The sequence below is a fragment of the Callithrix jacchus genome, chromosome 19 (genome assembly GCF_049354715.1).
Source record: "Callithrix jacchus isolate 240 chromosome 19, calJac240_pri, whole genome shotgun sequence".
In the NCBI taxonomy this organism is placed as follows: domain Eukaryota; kingdom Metazoa; phylum Chordata; class Mammalia; order Primates; family Cebidae; genus Callithrix; species Callithrix jacchus.
The window spans coordinates 33364775-33374612 of record NC_133520.1 but is presented as its reverse complement, the minus strand read 5'-3'; the positions used below and the strand labels follow the sequence as shown (position 1 = coordinate 33374612).

The 9838-nt window shown below is 39.0% G+C and overlaps 1 long non-coding RNA gene across 1 annotated transcript in view; it reads right to left on the bottom strand.

The window, feature by feature from the left end:
* Positions 1–9830, bottom strand: part of LOC144580403 (uncharacterized) — a 29870-nt gene extending 20040 nt beyond the window's left edge. Inside the window, exon 1 of the long non-coding RNA XR_013529859.1 lies at positions 9775–9830. This is a non-coding gene — a long non-coding RNA (uncharacterized LOC144580403). The remainder of the gene's footprint in view (positions 1–9774) is intronic.
* Between the last annotated feature and the right edge of the window lie 8 nt (positions 9831–9838).

Sequence of the window (9838 nt, the reverse complement as noted above, 5' to 3'; positions counted from 1 at the left end):
GAATGCTTATGGATCAGAAGAATTATTATAATTAAAGTGAACATACTGCCCAAAGCAATCTAAAGATTTGATGTAATCCCTATCAAAATGCCAATGTTATTTTTCACAGAATTAGAAAAACAGCCCTAAAATTTTAAAATCCAGAAAAGAGCCCAAATAATCAAGGCAATCCTGAACAAAAAGAACAAAGCTGGAGATATTACACTACCTGACTTCAAAATATATTACAAGGCTACAGTAACCAAAACAGCATTGATATAAAAACAGACACATAAACCAATGGAACAGAATAGACAGTCCAGAAATAAATCCACACATTCACAGCCAACTGATTTTCAATAAAAGCTTCAAGAACATACACTGGGGGAAAGATATCCTCTTCAATAAATGTTGCTGGGAAAATTGGATATCTGTATGCAGAAGAATGAAGCTGGACCCCTTTCTCTCCCATACACAAAAATCTACTAGAGATGGATTAAAACTGTAAACATAAGATCCAAAACTATAAAACTGATAGAAAAAAAACATAGAGAAAATATTTTAAGACATGAGTCTAGGCAAAGATTTTACGGCTAAGACCTCAAAAGCACAGAAACTATGACAAATATAGACAAATGGGACTACATTAAACTAAAGAGCTCTGCACAGCAAAGGAAACAATCAACAGAATGAAGAGACAACTTACTGAATGGGAGAAAATATTGGCAAACTATTCATCTGACAAGGGACTAATAGCCAGAATATACAGGGATGTCAAACAATTCAGCAATAATAAAAAACAATCCCATTAAAAAGTGGGGAAGACATGAATACATATTTCTCAAAGGAAGATACACAGGCAGGGCATGGGGGCTCACATCTGTAATACTAGCATTTTGGGACGCCAAGGCAGGAGGATCACTTGAGGTCAGGAGTTTGAGACCAGTTTGGGGAATATAGCAAGACCCCTGTCCCACAAAAATAAATAAAAGTTAGCCAGGCATGGTGGTGTACACCTGTAGCCCCAGCTACTTGGGAGGCTGAGACAGAAGGATCACTTGAACCCAGGAGTTCAAGGTTACAATGAGCTATGATCTTGCCACTGCACTCCAGCCTGGGTTACAGAAATATACTCTGTCTCAAAATAACAAAATTAAATTAAAACATAAAAAGACATACAAATGGCCAGCAGGTATATGAAAAAAAAATTCTCAGCATCACTAAGCATCGAGGAAATGCAAATCAAAGCCACAATGAAGTATCATCTTACCCCAGTGAGAATGGCTATTAATACAATTACAAGAAAATAACAGAGGCTAGTGAGGATGTGGAGAAAAGGGAAATCTTACATACTGTTAGTGGGAATGTAAATTAGTACAACCACTATGGAAAACATTATCAGAATTTCTGAAAAATCTGAAAATAGAAGTGTCCTATGATCTGGCAATATCACTACTGGATATTTGTCCAAAGGAAAAGTCTGTATATCGAAGAGATACCTGTGCTCGCACGTTTATGGCAGCACTATTCACAATAGCAAAGAGAGAATCAACCTGTGTCATCAATAGATGAAGAGATATAGAAAATGTGATGTACATGTATGCATATATATAATACGCACACACACATATACAAGTTGAATGTGATTTGGTCATAAGAAAGAATGAAATCATGTCATTTGCAGCAACGTGGAAGGAACTAGAGGTCATTACATTAAATGAAATAACCCAGGCACAGAAAGACGGATTCCTCATGTTCTCACTAACATATGGAAGCTTAAAAAAAATTGATCTCCTGGAGATAAGAATAGAATGATAGATAACTAAGGCTAAGAAGAGTGTGTGGATAGGAGGGAGGATAAATGGAGGTTTGATAACTGGTACAAACATATAGTTAGATAGAACAAATAAGCCCCAGTGTTCTCTTGCACAGTAGAATGCCTATAGTTGGCAACAATGCATTGTACATTTCAAAGTAGCGAAAAGAGAGGATTTGAAACATTACCAATACATAGAAATGATAAACACTCAAAGTGATGGATACACCAAATACCCTGACTTGATCATTACACATTCTATGCATGTAAAAAATACATGTGCACCAAAAATATGTAAAATATTTTGTATGAATAAAAATAAAATAAAAACTTTTGAAAAGCAAAATTATGGCTAACTAAGAGGAATAAGCACCAGTATTTGATAGCAGGGGTCCCCAAACCCCGGGCCACGGACTGGTGGTATATGGCCTGTTAGGAACCAGGCCACACAGCAGGAGGTGAGCAGCAGGCTAGCAAGCATTACTGCCTAAGCTCAGCCTCCTGTCAGATCAGCGGGGTCATGAGATTCTCATAGGAGTGCGAACCCTATAATGAACTGTTCGTGCAAGGGATCCAGGTTGCATGTTCCTTATGAGAATCCCACTGATGATCTAAGGTGGAACAGTTCCATCCCAAAACCATTCGCCCTCCCCCACCCATTTTTGTCTTCCACCAAACTAGTCCCTGGTGCCCACAAGGTTGGAGACCACTGTTCTATACCACTGTAGGAAGACTATGGTTAACAATAACACATTACATAGTTTCAAATAGCTAGGAGAATGTTGAATGTTCCCAACATAAAAAAAATGACAAATGTTTGAGATGATGGATATGCTAATATCCCTGATCTGATCACTATACATTATATGTGTCAAAACATCACTTATGTGGCTCACGCCTGTAATCCCAGCACTTTAGGAGGCTGAGGCAGGCAGATCACTTGAGGTCAGGAGTTCAAGACCAGCCTGGGCAACATTGTGAAACCCTGTCTCTGCTGAAAATGCAAAAATTAGCCAGGTGTGGTGGTGTGTGCCTGTAGTCTCAGCCACTTGGGAGAATGAGGCAGGAGAATCGCTTGAACCTGGGAGGCAGATGTTGCAGTGAGCTGAGATAGCGCCACTGCACTCCAGTCTGGGTGACAGAGGGAGACTCTGTCTCAAAAACAAACAAAAAACAAACAGAAAAGAATGATGGTCTCCAACTCCATCCAGGTTGCTGCTAATGCCATTATTTTGTTTCTTTTTATGACTAAGTAGTATTCCATGGGGTGTGTGTGTGTGTGTGTGTGTAGCATTTTCTTTATCCACTCATTGCTTGATGAGCATTTAGACTGGTTCCATATTTTTGCAGTTGTGAATTCTGCTAATATAAACGTGTGTGCAAGTGTCGTTTTCATATAATGACTTCTTTTCCTCTGGAGAGACACCTAGGAGTGGGATTGCTGTATCAAATGGTAGATCTACTTTTCATTCTTTAAGGAATCTCCATACTGATTTCCATAGTGGTTGTACTAGTTTACATTCCCACGAGCAATGTAAAAGTGTTCCCTTTTCACCACATCCATGCCAACATCTGTTTGTTTGTTTGTTTGTTTGTTGGTGCTTGGGAATGTCTGCAGAGAGTCCTGTGATGTGATCTGTCTTCAGGTCTCTCAGCTGCAGATACCAGAGCCTTTTCTGGTGTAAGTGGCAAGGGAGTGAAGTGGACTCTGTGAGAGTCCTTGGCTGTAGATATGTTTAGTGTGCTGGCTTTTTCAAATGCTGTTTATGATAGCAGAGAGGTTGTCACGTGGACAAACTCAGGGTCTCTGGTAAGCCAGGATACTGCAGGCAGTGGAAGTAGCTTTTGTTTTCTCCTTCCTTGGAGCAGGGTTTTTCTGTCATGAGTTGCTGTAATGTTCTGAGCTGGCTGGCCTCCAAGCCAGGAGGTGGCGCTTTCAAGAGAGCACCAGAGCTTTTCACCTGTCTCGTGGAATTTGTATCAGCAACTACTTTCAAAGGATCCGTGAATTCTTTTGGTTTTCCTGGTACATTTCTGTAATAGTTCTTGTAGCAAAAGTCCATGGTGTGAGAGTCTCCACATGCTGTTCTGTCCATCCAAGTGGTAGCTGCACTTTAGCCCTGTCTCCTATCCACTATCTTCCCTCCAATCTGTCTATTATCCCCATTTTATAGATAAGGAAACTAAAGCTCAGAGTTAAAGTTTCCCAACGTCACTCACCTTGTAAGTAAAGAAGCTAAGACTTTTAACCCAGGCAATCTTGCTGCAGGGATTAAACTCTTAACTATTATAAAGTTGAAAACTTAGTTGAAGTGAATAAATTGCTAATAAAATATAATTTATAAAAATGAAATCAAGAAAATAATAGAAAGCCTGAAAAGTCCTATAACAATTAAATGACATGAATTATTTAAAATCTTCCCACAGAGAATATAAGATTAGATGACTTTCTTTAGAGTTACTAGAAAATATATAGTAGCTTTTTGGTCCAATTTTACACACGCTCTTCCAAAAAGTACAAAAAAAAAAAATGGTGGGGTGAGGAAGAGCACTCCTTTAGTGGTTTAAATTTGGTAGAAATTTCTTCTTCTTCTTCTTCTTCTCCTCCTCCTCCTCCTCCTCCTCCTTCTTCTTCTTCTTCCTCTCTCTCTCTCTGTCTCTCTCTCTCTCTCTCTCTCTCTCTGTTAAAATAGCCCAGAGGCCAGGCACAGTGGCTCACTCTTGTAATACCAGCACTTTGGGAGGCCAAGGCAGGAGGATCACCTGAGGTCAGTAGTTCAAGACCAGCCTGGCCAACATGGTGAAACTCCATCTCTACTAAAAATACAAAAATTAGCTGGGCTTGGTGGCATGCACCTGTATTCCCAGCTATCCAGGTTATTATCTCAAACCCTCAAAGTTCTTCCCTTTCTCTAAGCCAGTTTCCATCTGTAAGCTGGTTTTATGGTATGGGGGCTGAGGTTTTGGGAACAGACCCTAGCGGATCCTTTCAGACGCATTCCATTGATTCCTCACTGCCTACACCTCCCTTTATGCCTTCTTCCAAACCTCTCACAATGAAACAATTGTTCCTTCTCCATTTAATGACAAGACTAAGGTAGCTATTGTAGAAGTTAAAGACTTTAAAACAAACTAGCAATCAAGACAGGATATCAAGATGCAAATGCCTGGTTGGAATGGATCAAATATTCCACGTGCATGTTAAACAAAAGCAATTGTTATGTTATATGCATGGCATCCCCTTTACACTAGGATGGTCCTCCAGCTGACCAGAAATGGGCTGTATGGTAGCTCTTTTCCAAGACTCTACAGCCTGGGGTAACAAGTCATGCCAAGCTTTCTCTCTGCTATATCCTGAAGTTCAACGCCCTGTGGGTCAGTCCCCAAAGACCATCCAGCTTCCATCTCCGGATACTAAGTTCACTCGCAACAAGGAGGAAAGTTAGCATTCCTTGGAGCCCTGAAGGGATGCAGTGAGTTAAGACTTTTCAAGAGCTTACTAATCAATCAGCCCTTGTTCATCCCCGAGCGATATGTGGTGATATTGTGGTGGACTTTTACTGGACACTATGCCAAGTAACTGGAGCAGCACTTGTGCTCTAGTCCAACTGGCTATCCCTTTCACCCTGGCATTTCATCAACCAGAGGAAGGAAAAATACAACCTCATAAAGTAAGAGAAGCCCATTATGGGTCTTTCAACTCTCACATCTATTTAGATAGAATTGGAGTCCCACAAGGAGTACCAGATAAATTTAAAGCCCAAGATCAAATAGCTGCAGGATTTGAGTCAATATTTTAGTGGGTGACAATTAATAAAAACGTAGATTGGATAACTTACATTTATTACAACCAAAAGTGATTTATTAACTACACTAAAGAAGCTGTTAAAGGAATAACTGAGCGATTAGGGGTGGCTAGCCAGATGGCTTTGGAAAGCAGAATAGCCTTAGACGGAATATTAGCAGAAAAAGGAGGAGTTTGCATCATGATTAAAACTCAATGTTGTACCTCCATCCCAAATAATACAGCCCCTAATGGAAGTATAACAAGGCACTGCACGGTCTACCTGCTCTATCCAATGAGATAGCCAACAACTCAGGGATAAACGACCCCTTCGCAGGGCAGCTATAAAAATGGCTCAGTAAAGAAAGGAACCATGTCTTCAATTCTCACTTCTCTCACAGCTGTAATGGGTGTACTCATCCTTGTCGGGTGTTGTGTCATACCATGCATCCATGGGTTGTGCGCGAGACTCATAGAAACAACACTTACCAAAACCACCCTTAACTATCCTCCACCTTATTCAGAGAAGCTTCTTCTTTTAGAAAATCAAGCAGAACAACAAAACCAAGATGTATTTAGGAAGTTTGAAGAGAAAGAGCTGTAAGGAAAATTCAAGAGGAGGGAATTGTTGGGTACAAAGAGTTCTAAATTTCTCTTCAAAGAATCAATATGTCAATATGTTCCATTCTTTGTCCTCCATTTTGAAGTTTAACTTCCTTGTAGTTTCAGTTAACAACCTTCTCCACCAGTTCTAATTAGTAGTTCACATCTGTTCCCCCAGTCCCCTGCTCTGTCCTGACTCATCCCAGTCACCTGCTCCAGTCACTTGCCCCAGCCACCTGCTCCGTTACCTGCTCCAGTCATCTGCTTTGACCTAGGTCACCCCTGGCTACCTGCTCTGACCTGCACATAACCATCCTTCCAGCCAAACTACCCACCCCACCACTCTGGCTCATACCCCTGTTCTCTTTAAAATAGCCAATCGGAATTAGTCTAGACTATGCAGTCTAACCCTACCCTAGCCAACAAGGGAATGACACAGCAGTAAGGGTGACCTCCATCAGGAATAAGTACCACTCCCCCTCCCTTGTCCAGGTGTGTGCTCACCGTTGCCCCATTCATCATGAGGTGCACCCTTCTATAGAAGTAAACTTCTGTGCTGAGAGGATTTATCTTTGAGTGCTTTTTTTTTTTTTTGCAGCAATGAAATTTTACATATAACAGGAAGCCAAGTCAAAAGAATCACTTAAGCCCAGTAGTTCAAGGTTGTAGTGACCTATGATGGTACCACTGCACTTCAGTGTGGATGACAGAGAAAGACTACGTCTCTAAAAAAAATTTTTAATAAGTAAATAAAAATATAACATCTAAAAATATATTTATGACCTTGGACTAGATTTATTAAAATTGATTAAGCAAGAAAATATCACTAAGTATAAAAAAAAATAATAAATTCAACTATATTAAAATTAAGACTTCAGCTCATCAAAAGGCCATAAAAAAGTAAAAACACAAGACACAAATGAAGAGAAATATTTGTAATTTAATATAACTGGCAAAATATGACTCTCCACAATATATAGAAACCCTTAAAATTTGATAAGAAGACAGCTCAAAACAAAAATGGGCAACAGATATGAATAGTCCTTTTACTAGAGAAATGTGAATGGCAAATAAGTGTAATTAAAGATGTTTAGGCCAGGTATAGTGGTTCATGCCTGCACTTTGGGAGACCAAGACAGGAGGATCACTTGAGGCCAGGAGTTCAAGACCAGTCTGGGAAACATAGGGAGAGACACTGTCTATAAAAAAATCTAAAAATTAGCTGAAGCTGGTGGTGTGCACCTGTACTCAGCTACTCAGGAGGCTGAGGCAAGGGGATTGCTTGAGCTCAGGAGTTGAAGGCTGCAGTGAGCTACGCTCCTGTCACTGAACTCCAGCCTCGGTGAAAGAGCAAGACTCTATCTCAAATAAATAAATAAATAAAAATATGCTTAAACTTCATAACAAACTAGGAAATACAAAATAATATCACAATGAGATATTTTCCAGCCACTAAATGGGCAAAATGAAGACGTTGGAAATGCCAAGAGCTAGTGAGAAAGTCAAGCAATGGGAACTTATATACTATGCACTACTTGCTAATGGGAATCTAAACTGTTCCAATCACTTTGGGAAATAATTCAGCCTTCTCTTGTAAAATATAACATACAGTACCATACAGCATTATGTATATTCCAGAGAATCTCTTCTACCTGTGGCCCAGGAGACATGTACAATAAATTTTTATATATTCACAGAATGCAACTGTATGTATAGTAAATGTGAATAGACTGTAGCAAGTTGTCACAGCATGCATAAATCCCAACAAACAACATTGGGTAAAAAGAGCAAATTGCAGAAGACTACACACAACATGATGTCATTTTTATAAAATATATACATACACTATATGTACATGTGTATCATACATATGTGGTAGAACTATTTAACACACACAACATGGTCATACAATTACATTGGGCAGGGAGTTGGAAAATAAAGGAAGTAGAACACATGTGCCTTCAATGCTATCGATAATTTAGAATAATTGGCTAGGTCTGGGAATAGTGTGGGAATTGGACAGATTGTAGGAGTTGGAGCAGTGACGGGGGAAAAATGTGGTTTGGTAAGTTAGGTTCAAACTCCAAATCACGGGTGCTCATGTTATTATTTGCTTTACATGCACATTGTACATACTCTTAGTTATCAAATATTATGTAATAATAGAATTTAAAGAATATTTAAGGAGCAGGAAGTGTTTATGACATAATGCTAAACGAAAAGAGCAGAACATAGAACTCTGTATGTAGTATATGCATCTGTTTCATTTTAAAACAAGCACACACCTCATTTATGAGTATTTGTATACAGAGAAAAAAGATTGGATAACACCAAAATATTATGAGCAAATATCTCTGGATATTGGGCTAGCATGTGATTTTTTTTCTTTATACTTTTCTGAATGTTCCACATATTTCACAAGGGCATAAATATATATTAATTTTACAACCATAAAAATTGTGCTGTGTGTCGTGAGTCATGCCTGTAATCCTAGCACTTTGGGAGGCTTAAATGGGAGGGTTGCTTCAGTCCAGGAGTTCAAGAGCAGCCTGGGTGAAATAGTGAGACCCCGTCTCTACAAAAAATAATAATAATTTTTTAAAATAATAAATACATAAAATATAAAGTCTTTTTAAAAATTTCAGTTTGATAGAGATTAAACTACTTTTTACTAAAAATTCTGTCAATGTTCTTATTTTTAACAGTCTAGATCTTAAACTGGGTGGTGAATCCAGAAATGTTCATTATGTTATTCTTTATACCCTTATATATATGTGACGTATTTCATGATGTTGTTTTAAAGTTGCTATTAAAAGTAACTACATGGTTGGAGATTTTTTTTTTTAAGCAGGATTAGTGGAATGGTTAGAGCAAAGCACTCTTTGTCTAAGCAAACACGGGGAGTGTCAATCTGTAGCTTTAGTCATAGGTAGCAATACGGCCTTACTGGCTGTATAGCACTTACTGAATTTTTCTTGACAATTCTAAAATCTGAGAGTGGTGCCAGATAAAATTGCATCAGGAAATATGGAAGGAATGGTTTCTTCTGACTTCAAGAAAACTAATTTTATATTTCTGTAACATAAGACAGGTTTTCTTTTTTTCAAGAATTATCCTCCACTCTGAATAACTATAAATTTCAGTTTGTTGAATACATCAAAATCATTAGTACATCAAAATTCTCTTAAATATTTTATAGTAATCTTTCTAAAAATTCTTGTCTTACTGTACTTGCCTAGAGTTGCAAAAAATGTAGTGTTCGCATTAATATTAAAAGCACTTTCAACGAAATTTCTAAACAGGAGCCAACCCTCTGAGTTGATATTTCAAAGCAGTATCTATAAACAGTAATTTGTTCCAATTTCAGATGATATCAAGCTGGGAACCTAGAGAACTGCCCCCACCTCCCCGCCCCAGGATCTAGGGAATGGTAGTCAGGTCCTAAGCTTCAGAAAAAACGAGGAGCGGAGTACGGTCTTACAAGCTTTTCCCCCTTTATTCGATATGTTGTCATGCGGGAAGGGATTTATGGGCGTCTCACGAGAGATCAAGTGCGGACCAGACCTGACTCTAGCCTGGGGCCCGACCTCACCTCTGCTCTGCATCTGCTTGCCACAGCACGGAAAACCACAACCCCCGAAAGGCCTTAGGGGGCT